This window comes from Triticum aestivum, chromosome 5A (assembly GCF_018294505.1).
Source record: "Triticum aestivum cultivar Chinese Spring chromosome 5A, IWGSC CS RefSeq v2.1, whole genome shotgun sequence".
Taxonomy (NCBI): Eukaryota; Viridiplantae; Streptophyta; class Magnoliopsida; order Poales; family Poaceae; genus Triticum; species Triticum aestivum.
The window spans coordinates 674,209,183-674,231,147 of NC_057806.1; positions in this window are offsets into that span (position 1 = coordinate 674,209,183).

Consider the following 21,965-nt stretch of genomic DNA (forward strand, 5'->3'; position numbering starts at 1 on the left):
CGCACTCTATTGGATATGGTGTGATCTATGATGTCTCTTACTGATTTACCGCTGTCATTTTGGGGATATGCTCTAGAGACAGCTGCATTCACTTTAAATAGGGCACCGTTTAAATCCGTTGAGACGACACCGTATGAATTATGGTTTGGGAAGAAACCCAAGCTGTCATTTCTAAAAGTTTGGGGATGCAATGCTTATGTCAAGAAACTTCAACCTGAAAAGCTCGAACCCAAGTCAGAAAAATGCGTCTTCATAGGATACCCTAAGGAAACCATTGGGTATACCTTCTACCTTAAATCTGAAGGCAAGATCTTTGTTGCCAAGAACAGATCCTTTCTAGAGAGAGAGTTTCTCTCGAAAGAAGTAAGTGGGAGGAAAGTGGAACTTGATGAAGTATTGCCTCTTGAACCGGAGAGTGGCGCAGCTCGAGTAAATGTTTCTGTGGTGCCTCCACCGATTAGAGAGGAGGTTAATGATGATGATCATGAAACTTCAGATCAAGTTACTACTGAACTTCGTAGGTCCACAAGGACACGTTCCGCACCAGAGTGGTACGGCAACCCTGTCCTGGAAATCATGTTGTTAGACAACGGTGAACCTTCAAACTATGAAGAAGCGATGGCGGGCCCAGATTCCAACAGATGGCTTGAAGCCATGCAATCCGAGATAGGATCCATGTATGAAAACAAAGTATGGACTTTGACAGACTTGCCCGATGATCGGCGAGCGATAGAAAACAAATAGATCTTTAAGAAGAAGACGGATGCGGATGGTAATGTTACCATCTATAAAGCTCGACTTGTCGCTAAGGGTTATCGGCAAGTTCAAGGGGTTGACTACGATGAGACTTTCTCTCCCGTAGCAAAGCTGAAGTCCGTCTGAATCATGTTAGCAATTGCCGCATACTATGATTATGAGATATGGCAAATGGACGTCAAAACGGCATTCCTTAACGGTTATCTTAAGGAAGAACTGTATATGATGCAGCCGAAAGGTTTTGTCGACCCTAAGAATGCTGACAAGGTATGCAAGCTCCAGCGATCCATTTATGGGTTGGTGCAAGCATCTCGGAGTTGGAACATTCGCTTTGATGAGATGATCAAAGCGTTTGGGTTTATGCAGACTTATGGAGAAGCCTGCGTTTACAAGAAAGTGAGTGGGAGCTCTGTAGCATTTCTCATATTATATGTAGGTTACATACTTTTGATGGGAAATGATATAGAACTTTTGGACAGCATTAAGGCCTACTTGAATAAGAGTTTTTCAATGAAGGACCTTGGAGAAGCTGCTTACATATTAGGCATCAAGATCTATATAGATAGATCAAGACGCCTCATAGGTCTTTCACAAAGCACATACCTTGATAAGATATTGAAGAAGTTCAATATGGATCAGTCTAAGAAGGGGTTCTTGCCTGCGTTGCAAGGTGTGAAATTGAGCTCAGCTCAATGTCCGACCATGGCAGAAGATAGAGAAGAGATGAGTGTCATCCCCTATGCCTCAGCCATAGGGTCTATTATGTATGCCATGCTGTGTACCAGACCTGATGTAAACCTTGCCGTAAGTTTGGTAGGAAGGTACCAAAGTAATCCCGGCAAGGAACACTGGACAGCGGTCAAGAATATCCTGAAGTACCTGAAAAGGACTAAGGACATATTTCTCGTTTATGGAGGTGACGAAGAGATCGTCGTAAAGGGTTACGTCGATGCTAGCTTCGACACAGATCTGGATGACTCTAAGTCACAAACCGGATACGTGTATATGTTGAATGGTGGAGCAGTAAGCTGGTGCAACTGCAAGCAAAGCGTCGTGGCAGGATCTACATGTGAAGCGGAGTACATGGCAGCCTCGGAGGCAGCGCATGAAGCAATTTGGGTGAAGGAGTTCATCACCGACCTAGGAGTCATACCCAATGCGTCGGGGCCGATCAAACTCTTCTGTGACAACACTAGAGCTATTGCACTTGCCAAGGAGCCCAGGTTTCACAAGAAGACCAGGCACATCAAGCGTCGCTTCAACTCCATTCGTGAAAATGTTCAAGATGGAGACATAGAAATTTGCAAAGTGCACACGGATCTGAATGTCGCAGATCCGTTGACTAAACCTCTTCCGCGAGCAAAACATGATCAACACCAGAACTCTATGGGTGTTCGATTCATCACAATGTAACTAGATTATTGACTCTAGTGCAAGTGGGAGACTATTGGAAATATGCCCTAGATGCAATAATAAAAGGATTATTATTATATTTCCTTGTTCATGATAATTGTCTTTTATTCATGCTATAATTGTGTTATCCGGAAATCGTAATACATGTGTGAATACATAGACACCAACATGTCCCTAGTAAGCCTCTAGTTGACTAGCTCGTTGATCAACAGATAGTCATGGTTTCCTGACTATGGACATTGGATGTCATTGATAACGAGATCACATCATTAGAAGAATGATGTGATGGACAAGACCCAATCCTAAGCATAGCACAAGATCGTATAGTTCGTTTACTAGAGCTTTTCCAATGTCAAGTATCTTTTCCTTAGACCATGAGATCGTGTAACTCCCGGATACCGTAGGAGTGCTTTGGGTGTACCAAACGTCACAACGTAACTGGGTGACTATAAAGGTATACTACGGGTATCTCCGAAAGTGTCTGTTGGGTTGACACGGATCGAGACTGGGATTTGTCACCCCGTATGACGGAGAGGTATCACTGGGCCCACTTGGTAATGCATCATCATAATGAGCTCAATGTAATCAAAGTGTTTGATCATGGGATCATGCATTACGGTACGAGTAAAGTGACTTTCCGGTAACGAGATTGAACGAGGTATTGGGATACCGACGATCGAATCTCGGGCAAGTAAAATACCGATTGACAAAGGGAATTATATACGGGATTGATTGAATCCTCGACATCGTGGTTCATCCAATGAGATCATCGAGGAGTATGTGGGAGCCAACATGGGTATCCAGATCCCGCTGTTGGTTATTGGCCGGAGAGGCGTCTCGGTCATGTCTACATGTCTCCCGAACCCGTAGGGTCTACACACTTAAGGTTCGGTGACGCTAGGGTTGTAGAGATATGAATATGCAGTAATCCGAAAGTAGTTCGGAGTCCTGGATGAGATCCCGGACGTCACGAGGAGTTCCGTAATGGTCCGGAGGTGAAGAATTATATATAGGAAGTGCAGTTTCGGCCATTGGGAAAGACTCGGGGGTCACCCGTATTGTACCGGGACCACCGGATGGGTCCCGGGGGTCCACCGGGTGGGGCCACCCATCCCGGAGGGCCCCATGAGCCGAAGTGGGGAGGGGAACCAGCCCATAGTGGGCTGGTGCGCCTCCCTTGGGCCCCGCTGCGCCTAGGGTTGGAAACCCTAGGGTGGGGGGGCGCCCCACTTGCCTTGGGGGGTACTCCACCCCCCTTGGGAGATCCAATCTCCAGGGCCGGCGCCCCCCCAGGGGGCCTATATAAAGGGGGGAGGGAGGGGCAGCCGCACCCTAGCCTTGGCGCCTCCCTCTCCCCTGCTACACCTCTCCCTCTCGCAAAAGCTCGGCAAAGCCCTGCTGCGGTGACTGCTGCATCCACCACCATGCCGTCGTGCTGCTGGATCTTCATCAACCTCTCCTTCCCCCTTGCTGGATCAAGAAGGAGGAGACGTCACGCTGACCGTACGTGTGTTGAATGTGGAGGTGCCGTCCGTTCGGCGCTAGGATCTCCGGTGATTTGGATCACGACGAGTACGACTCCTTCATCCCCGTTCTCTTGAACGCTTCCGCTCGCGATCTACTAAGGTATGTAGATGCATCCGATCACTCGTTGCTAGATGAACTCATAGATGGATCTTGGTGAAACCGTAGGAAAAATTTTATTTTCTGCAATGTTCCCCAACACAAATTTCCTGGGTGCTATTGTTCCCGTAAAAGTAATTGGTTATAGCCTCCATTGTCCAACAGAATATCAGCTTGTTATTGTGCGTCGCTCCTGTATCGCACTGTGCTTGGGTAGGTTTTTCATCTGCAACCAGTAGTGTGGCAAATGATGGAAAGGTTTTTGGAACTAGCAAGATGCCCATGTGTTGCACACATCAAGATACATTTGTATGAGTAGTTTATCTTGTTGGAGATGCTCTAACATGGCAAACGAGTGCTTTAATGTTGCCCACAAGATGCGCGAGTATTACTAGTAGTATATTTTTCTTGCCATGGTGAGATTTTAAAACCACGAGTGCGAACATGCAGAGGAGCAATGAAGACCAAACATGGGATATTCGGGACATCTTCAAGGAGCATGGCAAGTTAAAGAGGAGCTGCATCGAACCTGTAAAACGAGCTTTGGTAAGTAACACCCTTTCAAACTTTCGTGTAGCCTCGTGTTCTTCGATGTGTATATGTTGTAGTTTCTGTTTCTCTTAAGCATGGTGTTCTTCGATGTGTAATAAGAAGAGTCTTAATCGTCCTAATGCTTTCGTTTTTAGCTTGATGTAGGAAGTGGATGTTCTCACCTTGTAGTTTGTTTTTATTTATTTTTTTCCTTTTGAATTCACTTCTCCGAGTTCTGTTTATCTGGCTTCTACTAAATGGATCTAGGTTGCTCTGAGTATTGATCTAAAAAAGAAGTAACTTCATGTCAGGATGCAGTTCCTGCGAGGAGGGAAGTATGGTCAACCTCAAGATCATGTTTCCAAAATGAGGCTGGATTACACACAAGGTGCCAGTTCCCTAATGATGCTGGATTAGACACAAGGTGCAAATTCCCAGATGATGCTGGATTACACACAAGCCAGATGGAGTCGTCAGCTGTTCGTGTCCTCGTGGCATTAGTAAAGGCTGAAAGAAAGCGTGCAGCAGCCCTTGAGAATGTAGCTGAGTTCCTGAAGAAGTGAAAAGAGCAATCAGATGCTCTCTTCACCCAAGCCAAAGAAGAGATGGAAGAAGCCAGATATAAGCTAGCAGAGGCAGAGCAGGCTAGGCGTCTCCTGCTATCTAAAACTGTTGTCAATACAAAATTTCCTTCATAATAGCTAGGTTCAAATGTTTATCCAGCCAACATGCCTGTTGTGATGTCCGTGCATCTACTGATGTGGCACAAAATGTTTTTTTCGGGTCATGTAATAATAGCAATTACTTTCCAAACAATAACAGACGAAGCATTGGACATGGTATAGTTCACGCGCAAGCCCGACATTCCAAGTTCAACTTCCACATCAAACTCATGTTCACAGATATCTGCACATTCATACATAATGTCCACAACCATGATTCACTTCAAAGCCAAAAAAATGTGAGGAGAGTTATAAATAAAGAAAATCCTCTACTAGTTCCTGCTACCAGTGCGAGCACAACAAGTCAAGACCATGCGTAAATTAATTATATTTTAGTCATTTTTTGTGTTCTAAAATGCCTGCCGGCTCGCGGAAGGACGTGTTGCCGGCACACGCGCGGATTCAATGAAGGCAGGCGGGGCAGTCTTAAGCTGGTTGCACGCGGCGAGGAGGCGTGCTCAGCCGGGCCTGCAGCAAGTGCGGCCCTCTTGGCCGGCGCGCCGGTTCAATGCCTGCGCTATGAGAGGTCGCGTCCGTGTCAGAGCAATCACTCCCTCCAGTCCTTTTTTGTTTGGGTATAACAAAATCTTGTTTTCCATTCACATTTTACAAGTAAAGTTGGTGGACAAACTTTGACCCAAAGTACGATGGGGACTAGTAAACCAGAATGGAGGTAGTAGTTTTTTTAATCAAAGAAGGGTTTCCCCTTCCGATTTTCATTAAGAAAACCAGCATCTAAATCTAAACCATAGTATTTGCCCTAGAACTACCAGGTTCAACATCTCGCAACATAAACCCATACAACCTCCATCGCAAAAAAAAACCATACAACCATACGCCAAGGAGGTACGTAGTACTATGAATTCCATTTTCGCTCCATACCAATCGTTCTAAAAACTACTTACTACTTATAACGCGCCATTGAAAATCGGAACTCTTAACCCCGCTAAAAACGATATTTTAAACGTGCCTACTCAATCTGTGGCAATTGGCGAGCCACCGCGCTCCAAGTCGTTCACCTGTGGTCCCGACCATCAACTCCTACGGATCAAATTATCACGCGAGCTGACTATTCCTACAAAGGTGCTCCACCACGTACCCGGTACCCGCGAATGCAGCAATCGTGCACCTAGGGTTTTAGGGTTTATTTGTTAACGTCGCCTTTATGTAACACTCATGTGTGCGAGACAGCGAGAGGCCGACTGCGTGCGTGCGCCTCTTCTCTTCGTATATGTACTCCACCATTTGTCTGGTGTCCAAAAAATTATAATAACTACTAGCAATGTGCCAATGCGTTGCCACACGATCAAAGTAGATTAATACAGTGGCGGAGCTAGATGCAGATTACGCCTGGGGCTGTGCTATGTTGAGTGATAAACTTCTATGATTTTCTATGCTTTGCATGAAGAAATTACAAAGGAAGTTGTTTCTAGGCCTGGGGCTATAGCCCTAGCTGCCCCAGGCCTGTCTCCGCCACTGGATTAATACATATTCACCGATTTGGTAGAAAAAAGTCTAGCTTTGAAATACGTATATCACTAAAAATAAGTTATGTTTCACTCAAAATATATTCCTTTGGCGGTTTTGATGAGATAAGGGAGGAATGTTGTTGGTTTCAAGATTCGAGAAGTGGTATATGTCTAATTTCTACTCTTACTAGCAAGATGCCCGTGCGTTGCACGGAACATCAAGATCTTGTGGGAGAAAAGGATGAACGAGGGAAGGCCTTATCTGCAAATGTGGTGAAGAGTGCGGGTAAATTGCCATATTTTCCTTCCTATCCGTCAGATATAAATCAGACGACCTACATTGCAGGATGGCAGGCCCACCATCATCACCAACTCTATTTTTTATCCCTACTCTTATAATAAGCATTGTCGGTGATGATCGTGTGCCTGCCATCCTGCAATATAGGCCGTCCGATCTATATCTGACGGATAGGAAGGAAACTATGGCAATTTTGCAAAAAGATACCCACACCCCTCTCCACATTTGCAAATAAGGCCTTCCCTCGTTCATCCTTTTCCCCCACAAGATAAACTACTCATACAAATGCATCTTGATGTTCCGTGCAACGCATGGGCATCTTGCTAGTTGTTGCAAAAAGCCCATGTGTGTGTGAGAGAGAGGGCGAGTGGAGGAGGACGGAGTGCATGTGTGACAAAGACACAAGGAGTGTGTGTGCGATAGGTATCAGCTTAAAATGAGGCGATAGTGTGTGTGTGCACGATCGAGAGGGCGTGTCTCAAGAAGGGAAGAAAAATCTACATAGATACAAGGAGCGGGAGAGAGACATGTATGCGATGGTGGAAGCACGAGTGTGCGGGTGTATAAACCTATCTAGAGGCTAGCTAGTCGATAAATGTTTGTGAGAGAAATACGAGTTGGGGTGCGAAAGCGAGAGTTTTGTGTGTGTGAGAGAGAGACGGTAGTCGGGAAGGGGAGTGGAAGCAGGAGTTGTGTGTGTGTCTGTGAGAGAGATAGAGAGGAGACGGTAGTCGGGGTTGTCTGATCGGTAAACAAATGAATAATGTCAGTCTGGGATGGGGACGAAAAGGAGACCGCAACAAATGTTGTGTCTAAGGAGAGATAGAGAGAGTAATTTTAGTGGTATGAGTCATATGTAGAGACATATAGGGTGTGTGAGAGAATCCCATAGAGAGAAAGACAAAGTAAAGACGAGTGGAGACTGTGTGTTTCGCGGTGAAAAAGAAAGCTTATGTACCGAGTGATACCAGAGAACAGTAGAGATGTGAGAGATAATTAAAACCGTGTAATGTATAATGATAGGGAGAGTGTGACACTTCTCAAGGGAGACTCGAGAGACCATGTTTGCGAGGATAGGAGCAACATGAAGTGAGCGTGCGGGTGAGCTGGAGAAAAGAGAGTGATAGCTACCTGAAGGAGCATGCATGCGAGAGAGATGGGCGTGAAAGGAGTGAACAAAAAAGGGATTCAAATATTTGAATTCGAGATGATGATACATGTAATCCATACTCGAACCAAAATTGATCTATCAAACATGCATACTCATATGAATTCACGCACATCTATGTTATTTAATATGTAGATATTACTGATCCATACATTTTAGTAGAACATAATTTGGTTAAATTTTTTGAATTCAACCTTAAGATTTCGAGTTCGTTGTATTTGTAAATCATATTATACATATAAAGGAGCAGAATTCTTTGTTGTGCTTTTGAAAGTATATATAAAAATGATGTATATAGAATGTAATTCCAATTGAAAATGGATCCCGCCCGAAAAAAATAGAATACAAACGGGATTCGAATTGAGTTGGCACGGTAAACGTGCACTCTGCAAAATTTGAGTGAAGCGGGGAAAGTCGCAGTAACCGCTCGAAACCAAAATCTACGAGATGGAAATCACTACTTCCTATCCCTGCCACGCAAAGCCTATATGCTGGATTCCTCTAGGTTTCAATAGGGGTAGGTTTGTAGTTTCACCCAAACGCGCCTCTCACCCGGATTCATACACGGTGGGCGCCAAAACACAGTGTGTCCTAGGCCGAAATTGACTCCCTCCCCGATTCATATTCATACACGGTGGGCGCCAAAAACAAACTCTCGTCGGCAAATATTCGGTGTATGCGAGATTACCGTCCTATCCCCAACCGACTAGTGTTGCTGTGATGTAGTAGAAATTTGAAACGGGGGCTAAGTTTGTAAATTTCCTCGCATTGGAGACAAGCGCGCCCTGAATACATGGTTCCCCCCTTCCTCTCTACCTCCCTTTTCCCCATTCGTACTCCGTGGGCGCCAAAACACCCTCTCCACCCCACCCTCCTCCGTCCGCCGCCGTCCGCCACCCCATCCACCGCCGTCCTCCTCCACCATGCCGGAGCTGATACCCCGACGCCGCCGTCCATTACAAGAGATCGACCTCTCTCATCCACGGCTTCGGACCGGGATCCTTGCATCCCGTCCTCTCGCTTCATCCTCGCCGTCGTCCACCTTGCCGGCGCCGCTCCTACGACCGTCTCGTCCACCGCGCCCCGCCGCCACCGTCTACCCTCCTAGATCTGCTTCCACGCCGCCGACAGCCATCGCTACCGCAGCACCGTCAAATTCTCAGCAGATGCGTACACGGCGCCGCACCAGAGGCGGTACTCTTTCGTATCTGCTCAACTTATTTATCGCAGCAAGAAAATAGATCGCCACTGCTTTACTCTGATTTCTTGTCTTGGTTGCGAAGTTGCCTTTGTCCGGTTTGCACCTTCAGATCCGCCATGGCACGCTCAACACCATACTCGCAATGCTTATGGTTTTCCCCTTTTATATTCCACACTAGTTAAATCACAGTAGACTAAATTTCAAAATTGGGTCAGTCGATTTTTCAGAGCTCGCCGGAGTTCGCCGGTGCGATCGAAGGGGCTCGGGTGGGGACGGTGGTTGTGGGGGGCGGTGGTGGGGCCTCGTCGAACAAAGAAAACTCGACGCGGGTGGGGGCGGGGGTGGGGGTGGCGGAGGAACACAGGCGGTGGGGCCGGTGGTTCGGCCGGCGGCCCGTGCAGTGTTCTGTATGGGAAGCACAGTATGTTCCTTGTCAGGAAGGGGAGCAGGGACATCTGCAGTCAACAGCTGATAGAGCTGGCCTGTACGTGATCGATAGGCTTTCAATTACTAGCGGCAATACAACACCGTAATTTCCAGCCAGTTCCACTTTCCCGATTTATATATCCTGGTTATGGTGTACCCCTGTTATGTACACTATGATCTGCCTAGTTGCTGTGTGCTCTTGTTATCATGGTTTGGCAATAAACTCTCTATACAGTATATTATGAACCTATCATCTGCCAGCTATCCTTACTTCTGGAGCCTATTTTTTGTGTACTTGTGCCAGATTATATAAATGCACGCACCATATTACAGCACACATGAGCTCTCTCATCAGAATCCAGTGATAGCACACAAGTGTTTACAGGGGCGCCCCTATATTAGAATATCATCTGCATTACAAAGATAATCTCACAACTATTTATGTTTTCATGGTTCTCAGATATTATACGCAATTACAGTGAATATCAGAATCCGCGCATCAGAAGAATATTGTGGAACACTGCAATGACTTACAAAATTGGCAGCAAGGCATTGAGTGCCATTCTGGAAGCAATGAAACTCGTACGCTCCCCACCTGTTGATTCTTGTTCAGAATATCATCCTAATGACTATTCTAACCTCGAGGAGTCAAAGGCAGATGGCCTGTCCTGTTCACCCATCAAGGTGCCTGTTCTAATTTGGCAAGGTTTTATTGATTGCGCGTATCTTGCATATGTTGTCTTGCATTTCTTCTACTTTGTTGCACCGCCATCTGCTTAGTTTACTCATCATATATGTCGAGATGCCATGCCCATCCATTATCAATACATATTCCATCTGTCATCATACCATGTTTTTCCACTCAAATGTTGTTCTTGTGCATCAGACATCAAAAAGGAAGAGGGTGATTGCCGAACCTGAAGGAGCACCAGCAAAGTCCTTGAAAAACGTGGTGGTGCCGGAGAAATCAGACAGCACCCCACTTATATTGGCTGTACAACCAGTGACACAAAACGTAGGACCGACTCCAGCAGACTGTACCCATACTTCACTGGCCACACCACTAGCCCCACCACACAGGACCTGCACTCCAGCAAAAGGTATACCGATTTCATTTGCCATAGCACCAGCTGTACCACAGAAAAATCCCACTCCAGCAAAAAGTACAGCAAGTCCACCGGCCGAAGACCTATCCCAACTGCAGAGACGGCCAATTCCTGCAGATTGGAACCCCATTCCATTTATTCCCAGTTTAAAAGACAATGCTTTCAATGTTGTTAGGGACTACGTGCATATATTCCCATCATGGGAAGATTATTGTGAAGACAAACACCATTTTCACATCTTCCTGTCCAACTTACGTGTAAGTGCTATTATTCATGGTTATTATTTTCCTGTTTTCTGCTGATTGAACACATCAATGATTTACATTACATTGTTGTAACTAGGCGAGGGTCAATCTGGATAGTCATGACGAGCAAAGCTTGCTTGTGCTTTTCAAGGAAGCATTGCAGCAGTATCGGTGTTACCTGAGGAAATCACACTTTGATGGCAAGTCTATAAACGAATTTCCGGTGAAGTCTCCTGTGCTAAATTTAGAAGACATTGAATGGAAAAACCTTGTTATGCACTGGTCTCGTTCCCAGGATGAGGTACTGTCTATGAAATCACATGACAATTTGAACTTCTACTTTTCCGCATGTGCCTTACGGATCTTTTTTGCAGGAAATCTGCTCGAAGAAGAATTCCGGTTTGACAAGAACGACAGGATATCGCAAATATGCTGCCCGCTGCTTTGCTCTTGTTAGTACCTGTTGTCCTGTATCACTGTACTTGCATACATACCTGGTTCATTATGTGACAGCAGTATGCATGATAGCTTGCTTATCAATTGTTCGCTCCAAATTATCTGATCTGTATGAATGGTTACATTAGTGTAGAATATATCCAATGCCAATGTTTTTTTAGCTCTGCATTGTTCTTGTAAGTACATGCTGTCCTTTATCAGTGTACTTATAATGACAGGTAGTTGTTCATGTACCATCACTCTGCAGCTTATTTTCCTTTGCCCTCCATTTTCTACACATCAGATCTATATTTACTCTTACCATAAGGTTGGTACTGAAGAAGTTTAGCTGTGCATTGCTCTTGGCTGTACCTTTTGCCTGTATCGCTGCACTTACATTTATAGCTACTTGGTTATGTAGCATCACTCTTCATCTTATCTTAAATATTCTCCATTTTTTCGTATATTATCACATCTATATTTACTCTTAACAAAATGTAGAATAAAGGCAATGCTTTTGAAGAAGATTCTGTGGTAAACTTCTTGAATTGCCCCCCCCCATCAGCATGGACAAGGCCTTTATAGAGCCTGTCTTCACCAATAATGTAAGTTTGTCCATCTCAAGCCTTCAAACTTTGTTGTATATATTTGGTTAGGCATGACTGCAACAGCTGTTTATTTTTGGTGTTTGCATCAAATTGCTTGTTTAAAGTTTATTATATGTAGTTCATAAACAAAAGTTCGTCCTTTCTCAATTTAAGTTTTCAGTTGTACAACCAAGTTCCTTCTTCATACCATGTAAATTAAACTATACAGAGCAAGTGATCTTCTTTTGCACTGCATGTATGCTTCTGTTCTTCATCTGTAATCCAGTGGTGTGGTGAACCTACCCACTACAGCACAATGTCATATTCTGCAATGTCTTAACTATGAACAATGTCATATCATTCTACTATTATTTAAACCGTCTCTTTATTTGCCAATCTGAAATGGTATAAATTGACAGCACACTAACCATTGATACTTATGAGTTCTTGATCTGTAATCCAGTGGTGTCGTGAAGCTGCCAACTCCTTCACAATGTCATTTCCTGCCATGTCTTGACCTGAACAATACCATATTGTGTTAATGCAAATTTAAACTGTGTCACTTTATTCGTCAGTAAGAAATGTGATGAATTGTCAGCACTGATACTTTTATGTGCAAAACCTGTCATCTGTCTGCTTGTTTATCTTTCAGAGTGAGGAAGATATAAGTGTTGAACAAGCGCAGTCTCATCATCTTGCTCAGCTGCTTGCGCTGCAGCTCCCCAGCAGGGCTAACCTTTCTTGAACTCTATTGAAGTGCTGTCGGTTTTGTATATTATTTTGTCGGCGTGTTTATTTGCACTGGTGGCGATCTTTGATGCCCAGTGTATGTAATCTGCTGTCTGCTTGTGCTTTATTATCATAGTGGCGAACTTTGATGCCCAGTGGATGTAATATGCCGTAATTTCTTTATTGTATAGTCTAGGTTTTTTCTTATTCACGATGCTGCAGTTATTTTACTGTATATATATCCTGTCTTCGCAGTAAACCGGCCAAACCGTAAAATTACGGTACATAATCGGGCCGTCATGCAATCACGATGTAGGTTGGGCCTGAAACGTGCCGATCAGCTCACGGGCCGGCAGCAGCCCGAAATGAACCCCGGCCCATGATTGTGCGAATCAAATCACGGGCTTTTAACAGGCCGAAAAATTGTCTCGGTCCTTGTTTGGCCCAATCAGATATCGGCTGCGAGCAGGCCGGATGCAAACCGGGCTGTAGTTAGGCCCAACTATATGACGGGCTTTTAATAGGCTGAAATTAATATAGGGCCGAAATGTTAAACGGGCCCTTAACAGGCCAAAACTAATATCAGGCCGAATTACTAAGTGGGCCTTTAGCAAGTGGGCCCAAAAGCATAGTGTCCAGTTGACGGGCCGAATCTGATATGGGCCATAATTGAGCCCAAAGCCTCTTAAAGGGCCGGACCTGATCTGGGCCGTAATTTGGCCCAGAACGTGGTAGGCTTTTAACGGGCCGGATCTCATATGGGCCACTATTAGGCCCGGAGCGTGGCAGGCCATTAATGGACCGGATCAAATATGGGCCAGCATTTGGCCCAAAACATGGCAGCCAGTTAATGGGCCGGCCTACTAGGGTCCTCAAAATCTTGTGGGCCTATAGTTAGGCTGACCCATTAATGTCGGCAAAATCTCGTGGGCCTTTAGCTGGGCCGGCCCATTATGATCTGCAAGAATTTTGTGGGCCTTTACCTGGGCTGGCCCATTATGGCACACAAAAATCTTATGGGCCTTTCCCTGGGCCGGCCCATTATGGCCCGCGAAATCTTGTGGGCCTTTAGCTAGGCCAGCCCATTATTGTTCGCAAAATCTCGTGGGCCTTTAGCTGGGCCGGCCCATTATGGTCCGCAAAATCTTGTGGGCCTTTAGTTGGGTCGGCCATTTAAACTTGTTGGGCCGTGCCACGTGTCGACGTATGATAGGCGCCTTCTGACCAATGAGTGGATGACATCTGTCCCAACGATGAGCCGACACGTGTTTCCTCTAGCCAATGATGATTTTACACGTGGAAAATCCCCATTGGTCGGGGCTGTTAACGGGTTGTCGGATCCAAAACCTGACCCGACAGCTTAACGGCGTTCCGTTACGGTGGATGCCACGTGTCGGTCACCCTTGACGAAAGCACTTCTATGACGCGCGATTTATCGTCATGGAAGTGGACACTTCCGTGATGATAATTTTGGTAATGTCATGGAACACTTCTACGACAGCACAGGTATGACTATCTTGATTCTGTCATAAATTTGTCATGGATGTACATGCATGACAAAAAACGCGACCTACTGTGACAAACACGTATCATCACGGAAGTGTATTTTTTGTAGTGTCAAGTAGAGGCATACTAGTGACACTCTGTTTGTCTATGTATTCACACATGTATTATGTTTCCGGTCAATACAATTCTAGCATGAATAATAAACATTTATCATGATATAAGGAAATAAATAATAACTTTATTATTGCCTCTAGGGCATATTTCCTTCAGTCTCCCACTTGCACAAGAGTCAATAATCTAGATTACACAGTAATGATTCTAACACCCATGGAGCCTTGGTGCTGATCATGTTTTGCTCGTGGAAGAGGCTTAGTCAACGGGTCTGCAACATTCAGATCCGTATGTATCTTGCAAATTTCTATGTCTCCCACCTGGACTAAATCCCGGATGGAATTGAAGCGTCTCTTGATGTGCTTGGTTCTCTTGTGAAATCTGGATTCCTTCGCCAAGGCAATTCCACCAGTATTGTCACAAAAGATTTTCATTGGACCCGATGCACTAGGTATGACACCTAGATCGGATATGAACTCCTTCATCCATACTCCTGCATTGCTGCTTCCGAAGCAGCTATGTACTCTGCTTCACACGCGGATCCCACCACGACGCTTTGTTTAGAACTGCGCCAACTGACAGCTCCACCGTTCAATGTAAACATGTATCCGGTTTGCGATTTAGAATCATCGGATCAGTGTCAAAGCTTGCATCAATGTAACCATTTACGATGAGCTCTTTGTCACCTCCATAAACGAGAAACATATCCTTAGTCCTTTTCAGGTATTTCAGGATGTTCTTGACCGCTGTCCAGTGATCCACTCCTGGATTACTTTGGTACCTCCCTGCTAAACTTATAGCAAGGCACACATCAGGTCTGGTACACAACATTGCATACATGGTAGAGCCTATGGCTGAAGCATAGGGAACATCTTTCATCTTCTCTCTATCTTCTGCAGTGGTCGGGCATTGAGTCTTACTCAACTTCACACCTTGTAACACAGGCAAGAACCCTTTGTTTGCTTGATCCATTTTGAACTTCTTCAAAACATTGTCAAGGTATGTGCTTTGTGAAAGTCCAATTAAGCGTCTTGATCTATCTCTATAGATCTTGATGCCCAATATATAAGCAGCTTCACCGAGGTCTTTCATCGAAAAACTCTTATTCAAGTATCCCTTTATGCTATCCAGAAATTCTATATCATTTCCAATCAGCAATATGTCATCCACATATAATATCAGAAATGCTACAAAGCTCCCACTCACTTTCTTGTAAATACAGGCTTCTCCAAAAGTCTGTACAAAACCAAATGCTTTGATCGCACTATCAAAGCGTTTATTCCAACTCCGAGAGGCTTGCACCAGTCCATAAATGGATCGCTGGAGCTTGCACACTTTTTAGCTCCCTTTGGATCGACAAAACCTTCTGGTTGCATCATATACAATTCTTCTTCCAGAAATACATTCAGGAATGCAGTTTTGACATCCATTTGCCAAATTTCATAATCATAAAATGCGGCAATTTCTAACATGATTCGGACAGACTTAAGTATCGCTACGGGTGAGAAGGTCTCATCATAGTCAATCCCTTGAACTTTTCGAAAACCTTTTGCAACAAGTCGAGCTTTATAGACAGTAACATTACCGTCAATGTCAGTCTTCTTATTGAAGATCCATTTATTCTCAATTGCTTGCCGATCATCGGGCAAGTCAACCAAAGTCCACACTTTGTTCTCATACATGGATCCCATCTCAGATTTCATGGCCTCAAGCCATTTCGCGGAATCTGGGCTCACCATCACTTCTTCATAGTTCGTAGGTTTGTTATGGTCTAGTAACATAACTTCCAGAACAGGATTACCGTAGCACTCTGGTGCGGATCTTACTCTGGTTGACCTACGAGGTTCAGTAACAACTTGATCTGAAGTTTCATGATCATCATCATTAACTTCCCCACTAATTGGTGTAGGTGTCACAGAAACCGGTTTCTGCGATGAACTACTTCCAATAGGGGAGCAGGTATAGTTACCTCATCAAGTTCTACTTTCCTCCCACTCACTTCTTTCGAGAGAAACTTCTTCTCCAGAAAGATTCCAAATTTAGTCTCCTTTGGGTATCCTATGAAGACACATTTCTCCGATTTGGGTTCGAGCTTATCAGGTTGAAGCTTTTCACATAAGCATCGCAGCCCCAAACTTTAAGAAACGACAACTTTGGTTTCTTGCCAAACCACAATTCATAAGGCGTCGTCTCAACGGAGTTCGATGGTGCCCTATTTAACGTGAATGCGGCCGTCTCTAAAGCATAACCCCAAAACGATAGCGGTAAATCAGTAAGAGACATCATAGATCGCACCATATCTAGTAAAGTACAATTACGAAGTTCGGGCACACCATTACGCTGTGGTGTTCCGGGTGGCGTGAGTTGCGAAACTATCCGCATTGTTTCAAATGAAGACCAAACTCATAACTCAAAAATTCGCCTCCACGATGTGATCGTAGAAACTTTATTTTCTTGTTACGATGATTTTCAACTTCACTCTGAAATTCTTTGAACTTTTCAAACGTTTCAGACTTATGTTTCATTAAGTAGATATACCCATATCTGCTTAAATCATCTGTGAAGGTGAGAAAATAACGATATCTGCCTCGAGCCTCAATATTCATCGGACCACATACATCTGTATGTATGATTTCCAACAAATCTGTTGCTCTCTCCATAGTTCTGGAGAACGGCGTTTTAGTCATCTTGCCCATGAGGCACGGTTCGCAAGTACCAAGTGATTCATAATCAAGTGGTTCCAAAAGTCCATCAGTATGGAGTTTCTTCATGCGCTTTACACCGATATGACCTAAACGGCAGTGCCTACAAATAAGTTGCCACTATCATTATTAAACCGCATTCTTTGGCTCAATTTTATGAATATGTGTATTTCACTACTATCGAGATTCAACAAAAAATAGACCCTCTTCAAGGGTGATGACCATAAAAGAATATTACTCACTATAAAATAGAACAACCATTATTTCTCTGATTTAAATGAATAATCGTTTCGCATTCAAACCAAGATCCAGATATTAATGTTCATACTCAACGCTGGCACCAAATAACAATTATTTAGGTCTAATACTATCCCGAGGTAGATGTAGAGGTAGTGTGTCGACCGCGATTCACATCGACTTTGGAACCATTTCCCACGCGCATCGTCACCTCGGTCCTTAGCCATCTTCGCTTAATCCATAGCCCCTGTTTTGAGTTGCAAATATTAGCAACAGACCAATATCAAATACCCAGGTGCTACTGCGAGCATTATAAGGTACACATCAATAACATGTATATCACATATACCTTTGTTCACCTTGCCATCCTTCTTATCCAGCAAATACTTGGGGCAGTTCCGCTTCCAGTGACCAGTCTGCTTGCAGTAGAAGCACTCAGTCTCAGGCTTAAGTCCAGACTTGGGTTTCTTCTCCTGAGCATCAACTTTCTTGCTGTTCTTCCTGAAGTTCCCCTTCTTCTTCACTTTGCCCTTATTCTTGAAACTGGTGGTCTTATTGACCATCAACACTGGATGCTCCTTTTTGATTTCTACCTCCGCAGCCTTTAGCATTGCGAAGAGCTCGGGTATCGTCTTATCCATCCCTTGCATGTTATAGTTCATCGTGAAGCTCTTGTAGCTTGGTGGCAGTGATTGGAGAATTCTGTCAATGACGCTATCATCTGGAAGATTAACTCCTAGTTGAATCAAGTGATTATTATACCCAGACATTTTGAGTATATTCTCACTGACAGAACTATTCTCCTCCATCTTGCAGCTGTAGAACTTATTGGAGACTTCATATCTCTCAATTGGGGCATTTGCTTGAAATATTAACTTCAACTCCTGGAACATCTCATATGCTCCATGACGTTCAAAACATCGTTGAAGTCCCAGTTCTAAGCCGTAAAGCATGGTACATTGAACTATCGAGTAGTCATCAGCTTTGCTCTGCTAGACGTTCTTAACGTCGTCAGTTGCATCAGCAGCAGGCCTGGCACCCAGCGGTGCTTCTAGGACGTAATTCTTTTGTGCAGCAATGAGGATAATCCTCAAGTTACGGACCCAGTCCGTGTAATTGCTACCATCATCTTTCAACTTTGCTTTCTCAAGGAACACATTAAAATTCAACGGAACAACAGCACGGGCCATCTATCTACAATCAACATAGACAAGCAAGATACTATTAGGTACTAAGTCATGATAAATTTAAGTTCAATTAATCATATTACTTAAGAACTCCCACTTAGATAGACATCCCTCTAATCCTCTAAGTGATCACGTGATCCATATCAACTAAACCATGTCCGATCATCACTTGAGATGGAGTAGTTTCAATGGTGAACATCACTATGTTGATCATATCTACTATATGATTCACGCTCGACCTTTCGGTCTCCGTGTTCCGAGGCCATATCTGTTATATGCTAGGCTCATCAAGTTTAACCTGAGTATTCCGCGTGTGCAACTGTTTTGCACCCGTTGTATTTGAACGTAGAGCCTATCACACCCGATCATCATGTGGTGTCTCAGCACGAAGAACTTTCGCAGCGGTGTATACTTAGGGAGAACAATATACTTTGATAATTTAGTGAGGGATCATATTATAATGCTACCATTAATCAAAGCAAGATAAGATGCATAAAAGATAAACATCACATGCAATCAATATAAGTGATATGATATGGCCATCATCATCTTGTGCTTGTGATCTCCATCTCTGAAGCACCGTCATGATCACCATTGTCACCGGTGCGACACCTTGATCTCCATCGTAGCATCATTGTCGTCTCGCCAATCTTATGCTTCAACGACTATCGCTACCGCTTAGTAATAAAGTAAAGCATTACAGGGCGATTGCATTGCATACAATAAAGCGACAACCATATGGCTCCTGCCAGTTGCCGATAACTCGGTTACAAAACATGATCATCTCATACAATAAAATTTAGCATCATGTCTTGACCATATCACATCACAACATGCCCTGCAAAAACAAGTTAGACGTCCTCTACTTTGTTGTTGCAAATTTTGTGTGGCTGCTACGGGCTTAGCAAGAACCGTTCTTACCTACGCATCAAAACATCAACGATAGTTTGTCAAGTTGGTGTTGTTTTAACCTTCGCAAGGACCGGGCGTAGCCACACTCGGTTCAATTAAAGTTGGAGAAACTGACACCCGCCAGCCACCTGTGTGCAAAGCACGTCGGTAGAACCAGTCTCGCGTAAGCGTACGCGTAATGTCGGTCCGGGCCGCTTCATCCAACAATACCGCCGAACCAAAGTATGACACGCTGGTAAGCAGTATGACTTATATCGCCCACAACTCACTTGTGTTCTACTCGTGCATATGACATCTACGCATAAAACCTGGCTCTGATACCACTGTTGGGGAACGTAGTAATTTCAAAATTTTCCTACGCACACGCAAGATCATGCTGATGCATAGCAACGAGAGGGGAGAGTGTTGTCCACATACCCTCGTAGACCGAAAGAGGAAGCGTTAGCACAACGCGGTTGATGTAGTCGTACGTCTTCATGATCCGACCGATCAAGTACCGAACGTCGGCACCTCCGAGTTCAGCACATGTTCAGCCCGGTGACGGCCCTCGAACTCCGATCTAGCTGAGTGTTGAGGGAGAGTTTCGTCAGCACAATGGCGTGGTGACGATGATGATGTTCTACCGACGCAGGGCTTCGCCTAAGCACCGCTACAGTATTATCGAGGTGGACTATGGTGGAGGGGGGCACCACACAAGGCTAAAAGATCAAACGATCAATTGTTGTCTCTAGGGTGCCTCCTGCCCCCGTATATAAAGGAGCAAGGGGGGAGGTGCGGCCGGCCAAGAGGGGGCGCGCCAGGAGGAGTCCTACTCCTACCGAGAGTAGGACTCCCTCCCTTTTCCTTGTTGGACTAGGAGTGGAGGGGGAAGGAAGAGGGAGAGAGGAAGGAAAGGGGGGGCGCCGCCCCGCTCTCCTTGTCCTATTCGGACTAGGGGGGAGGGGCGCGCGGCCCTGCCCTGGCCGCCTCTCCTCTTCTCCACTAAGGCCCACTATGGCCCATTAAGCCCCCCGGGGGTTCTGGTAACCCCTCAGTACTCCGGTAAAATCCCGATTTCACCCGGAACACTTCCGATATCCAAACATAGGCTTCCAATATATCAATCTTCATGTATCGACCATTTCGAGACTCCTCGTCATGTCTGTGATCACATCCGGGACTCCGAACACTAGTAGAAAAAGGGTCAAATGTGAAGCACATTAGTGCCGGTTTGAATTTGAGCCGGCACTAATGTGACCATTAGTGCCGGTTCCAACGGCTAGGCGGGCGGGCATCATTAGTACCGGTTCGTGGGTAACCTTTAGTACCGATTCATGCCATGAACCGGTACTAATGAGGCTGTGTTAGGCTATGGTCAATCTGGGGCCCCCACGAAGACCTTTAGTACCGGTTCATGCCATGAACCGGTACTAGAGTTTCTTTGTAAGCTGATTTTTAGTCCCACCTCGCCAAGAGAGAGGCAGTATGAGCGGTTTATAAGCCGTGAGTGCATAGACAATGACGAAGAGTAGCAATGCTCACCTACATGTTGATTAGCTTCAAGCCTTGCGGAATAGCATAGATTGCACTGAGCTATGTGCAGTGCAGTCTACACTATTCCGAATGGCTTGAAGCAAATTAACCAGCATTGCACTTCTTTTTTATTTTTAATAACTTATTTGAACTCCGGACTTCTTTTGTGTTTAGTATGCAGCATTCAAAGCGACGTCATCAATTTCCAACATGTTCTGACATCATTTGTTGCTTTTCGGTCATTTACCTAATTGTTTAGAGAGCTAAATGACCGTGAAATTGAAAATCACTACAAAATGAATCCTGAAAATGTTGAAACTTGGCATGGTATCATCATATCACCCGCATAGCATGCGCGAAAGAGTAGAGAGGGTCACGGCAAAAACTGGACGCACTTCGTGTACAAACTGGACAAACTCTTTCAGAGAATCAGGGTTTCGGACGAGAACTCATCTGTTACATGGCCACTTCAATGTTTTTTAAACTTATTTGAACTCCGGACTTCTTTTGTGTTTAGTATGCAGCATTCAAAGCAACGTCATCAATTTCCAACATGTTCTGACATCATTTGTTGTTTTTCGGTCATTTACCTAATTGTTTAGAGAGCTAAATGACCGTGAAATTGAAAATCACTACAAAATGAATCCTGAAAATGTTGAAACTTGGCATGGTATCATCATATCACCCGCATAGCATGCGCGAAAGAGTAGAGAGGGTCACGGCAAAAACTGGACGCACTTCGTGTACAAACTGGACAAACTCTTTCAGAGTATCAGGGTTTCGGACGAGAACTCATCTGTTACACGGCCACTTCAATGTTTTTTAAACTTATTTGAACTCCGGACTTCTTTTGTGTTCAGTATGCAGCATTCAAAGCGACGTCATCAATTTCCAACATGTTCTGACATCATTTGTTGTTTTTCGGTCATTTACCTAATTGTTTTAGAGAGCTAAATGACCGTGAAATTGAAAATCACTACAAAATGAATCCTGAAAATGTTGAAACTTGGCATGGTATCATCATATCACCCGCATAGCATGCGCGAAAGAGTAGAGAGGGTCACGGCAAAAACTGGACGCACTTCGTGT